The sequence below is a fragment of the Poecilia latipinna genome, unplaced genomic scaffold (genome assembly GCF_001443285.1).
Source record: "Poecilia latipinna isolate Pla-1442-1.1 unplaced genomic scaffold, P_latipinna-1.0 Scaffold1210, whole genome shotgun sequence".
Taxonomy (NCBI): Eukaryota; Metazoa; Chordata; class Actinopteri; order Cyprinodontiformes; family Poeciliidae; genus Poecilia; species Poecilia latipinna.
Window position 1 is genome coordinate 111398 of NW_015113826.1, and position 4680 is coordinate 116077.

The window sequence follows — 4680 nt, forward strand, 5'->3', positions numbered from 1 at the left end:
TCTGCCGAATTCCTGTTTCGGGGGGCGACAGAAACAAAGGGGGTTGATTTTTGGAATGTGAACCTCATGTGCGCATGTGCCTGTGCGACTGTGTGTACATGTTTGCACGATCAGCCGACGCGTAGAAAGTGAAGACGTGTGTGTTTGGAGATAAACTCTGCATGTCCGAGCAAAAAGCTTGTTTGTCACACAGCACTACCTGAACCCCACTGCTTTCATTTAAACGACCCGTGACGTCTAGCAACCGTCACCCGCAGATGAAGGTTCACGTGCGCCTTGCCTTTTGTTTACTCTGAAGGGTGTGGCGGGCGGTTTGACCACGGTGGTGCGTTTAGATCACCCCGGAATCCAATATCTCCCCCAGCAAACGCAGTCTCTTCTGACTCATCTCGAATGAATGACGCTGCGGTAATTAACATCAAAGAGTCTCGCTTGCACGTGCGCACGAGCAAAAATGGTCGGCGTGCGCATTTTTGGTGCTTTCAGAAGATGCTCTCTGTGAGAGATCTATAACCTCTGCGCTCACTGTGATGAATTATTAATGCGGCTTTTAAAGCTAAACTTCAACATCTCCATTTGGAGCCCCCGGTTTACCCCCGTATTCAGTTTTCCCCGCAATGTCAGCAAGTGAGAAAGCTGTGACACGTTCAGGGACACACGAGTCCCACGTTAGCACATTTGTATTGGAAATGTATTAATACCCCATATCTCAAAGTTTAGTATATTTAATTTAGATTTTATGTGACAGACCAACACAAACGACCATGACTAATACAGCTTACGCATACAAATCAGAAAATTGTGGTAGCCCCGCCCCTTTACTTAATACTTTGATACAACTAAACAAAATTATTTGCTGTCAGAAGTCCCCAAATTGTATCCCTCTTTGTGTGATTTAACCTTGGAATAAATCCAGAAAAGTTGTTTCCTATCAAGTTGTGGAGACGTTTTAACAGGGTTAGGTTTTAAAACTACATCCCCAGCTCTAGGCATATCACAATTCCATCCCATCATCTGAAAATGGTAAGAGTATGACACATCTGCAACCCTACCACACCTAAAGTCAAGGGATGCATTAATCGCAGAATCAGAAAGCATTAAAAGGTCCTGCTAAGTTTGGTCTCATCTGACTAAACCGTCTGGCCTACATACATATGTGTGGTGAAAAACGGACTCTGAACACATCATCCTCTCAGTAACCCTTGATTATGACAGCATCATACTGCAGGAACTCTTTTCTCTTCAGGGAAAGGGAACCTATCCAGAAATGGTGGGCAGGTAGATGGAGCTCAGCAGAAGTCACTCCTAGAAAAAAACATGTTAAAGGTTGGAAAGAACATAAATCCCAGCAGGAATGACCCTAAACACCCAGACTGAGCTGCTATGGAACGGCTTACTTCGAAGCATATTCATGTGTTAGACTGGCCCAGTCAAAGACCATACCCAAAATGACTTGGAGCTGCAGCTGTCGCTAAAGGGTTTCCACAAAGATTGCCTCACTGGCCCGAATCTAAACATGTGCCACACTTTTCATATTTGTGTTTGTTGAAACTTTTGAAAGCCATGTATTATTTTACTTCAATTTACAATCGTGCTGCTTTATATGTTGCTCTGTCACATAAATCCCATCATAACAGGCCGATGTTAGTAGTTGCAACATGACAAAACGTCAAAAAGTGAAAAAGCTGAAGATGTTTTTTCCAAGTCTCTCTCTCTGGGCAGGAAAAGCTCGCTAAGGTGAGGAGCAGGAATTCGTCCGCTGTCCAGCCTTTGGAAGCTTTACACCCATTTGGATATCCTACATACCCCGGCCCCTCCTCTTCATTCCCACCCTCTGTCACTGGCCTTTGTTTGACTGCTTCATGGTGAGAGAACAGGGGAGCCCCATTTATGGCGTCAATCCTGTCTCTAGTTGCCAGGGAGCTCTTCTGGTATACTCACAGGCGCTCCCTCGTCTGTGATTCCCTTCACCCCTCCCGTTCCCCCCGGCCTGGGTAGAGCCGTACCCCCCCCCATCTCTACAATCCTGTCCTCATAGAGATACAGGACTGCTACCCCTCCAACAACACCCAAGGGTTGGTCACAGCTGGTAGGAGCTAATAAACTCATCACTCACTGTGTCTGAATGCTGTTCACCTACAAACGAATTGCTGTCAAGAGGAAGAGAGAAGCATGAAGTGGTTCATATGTTTATTTTTTTATTTTTTGCTGGAAACTCAATCTTCTCACTATGAATTTTACAAAATGACTAAAAAAATGTATGTTTCTAATTACAACGCTGCCAGAAAAAAAAAAAAAAAAAATCATCACTTTTTGTCATTTACCTGGGTTGGATGCTAATTGCCTGCTGCGGGGTGTGTGCATTGGGGATTTTTAACATTTTTAATTAAAATAACTTTTGACTGCTGTTCATATGTGACCCACATAGCAGACTTTTATCACCGACTGTACATGTATTTTTGCAGAACATTAACACTTAGGTTACTATTGTAGAACATTTTAGAGTGAAGTTTTGTTAGAAGGTTATGAAATATTAATGTCTTACCTGCAGCAGATAACTCTCTCGGTGTCCTGCTTTGGTGTAAATTCACATTAGTTAGTATCACTAGACTGAAGCTAATGGCTAACCCTAGAAGGGACAAGAAAAAACTACAGCAGTGTTTAAACAAAAAAAACAACAACAAACAAACAAAAAAAAAATCTTATGATGGCTCTTCTGAATATTCTTCAGTTGATTTTTTTTTTACACTTAATAACTTTTATATCTTTTATAACAGTTACTTTGACCAGAAATGCTTTACACATTCACACTAGAAGATTACTCGGACTGCACTGCCTCCTACCTTCACTTATTTATTGTGTGAATAAGAATTGACCTGAGTGTAAATAACAACACATTGCAAACATGACAAAAGTTTAAAGGCTCATAAAATACATTTCCTCTGAACATTTTGAAATAAAAGTTATTTCAAAACCATATAAGTCCGATTAAGTCTTGGATTTGGTTTTGTCCTGTTGGAATACTCGTCTAAATCGGCTCAGATATTGTCAGGACTCTGGGTTTTTGGGTTTGGTTTTGCTCTTCATCTCGATCATTGTGTTTCAGTTTACGTTAGGTTAGCCCTTAACGGTCATTTTAGTTTTATTGTTTGAGGTTATTTATTGTGATTAGAATTTTCTTGTTATTGCTTTCCATATTTCAGTCTCCCTGTAGAGTTTCTAGTTTATTTCTTAGTTATTTTGTCACCTTTCTTTAGTGGTTCCAGTTATTTCTTTGTTAGTCCTTCTAGCTTCCCCTCCGTAGTGTTTCTAACTTTCCTTATCAGGTCACCTTAGGTTTGGTCCTGCTATGCATGTCCATCTTCCTTTAGTAATCCTAGTTAGGTTATTTCTTTGTTTAGTCTTTCTAATTACTCCAGCTCTATGATCTTTAATTCTTATTATTGTTAAATCAGCCTGGTTTCTGTTTAGGTTTGTTTAGGTTTTCCCTCATGCCTTTTTCTCTTCTAGTTTATCAGGTTTTCTTTAGTGTTAGAATTATTTTCAGCTACTGATTTTCTTCCTTAAAAATCCCCCACAATATTCTACATCTGCTGCATGCTACTGTTGGGTCCACTTCTACACACATCATGGCAGATATTATTGTTCTAAATTCTTAAACTGGCCCTTTAAATATATTTTAACATTACAAATGGGGTTGCACAAAGGCAAAAACAGTTTCTAAATAATTAAATTCCACAAAACTGAAATGGATAATTTACAAAAAAGCGTGTCATATCCAACCATGACTGTCATGAAATGAACAAAAGTCCATGTGATATTTGTATTCCATCTCACTTAATATAGTCCAAAAGACCAAATGTGTGGCTTCTGATGTCCTGCCGTGTTTTGTCACCTCAAAAGTTCAGGGTTCTAGAAAACACAGTGTGTGTGAAGGAGGAATGCACAGTGCAAGTAGGGGGCGTGGCCTCAATACTCATACAGCTAGCACAGTTATGTAGGCATAATATCGAGGGATCTGGAAACACACATATCATACATCGTGCAGAGCTATGTCTTCTCCAGGTAATGACAGACATTGACCATGATTCTCAACTGTTTGGTGTGAAAGACGACAAGGTGCCTCAGAACAACCCAATCGTCTTCGATCGCTCTGCGGTTTAATTTTTAAAACCTTATTAAAGGACATGACACGGCTTAGATAGAGGCTAACAAAGAGAACTGCAAACTGTTATTCAATGCCATCTTGCTCTTAATCCATAAGGATGGCACGAACAAATGGACCAGCTGTATTTTGGCGAGTTGAATTCAACTCACTGACTCTTCTTCAACCTCGTACATCAAGAACCGAATGGAAAAAGGATCATTCTCCACCGCCCCCTTACTCAAAAACTTTCAGCCAGCATCACTAGCCGACACTTTTTCCTGTCAGAATCGACTTGGGTTTTGTAAGCATCCCCTTAGGTTCGCCTTGTCTCCTGAACGGCTCGCAATCCTGCAACCCCGAAACCATTTCACTCGTGTTCCTTCAGTGTAAAGTAAAGTGAACTGCTGCAGCGCGAGACTACGTGCAGCACAATGTAGTCTAAATTGCTGCACTGCCATGGGCACACGTGATGGACAGTCAACACTCTTCGTTTTATCTGTCACTGGTCATAATATTATCTTTGACTCCTGTAT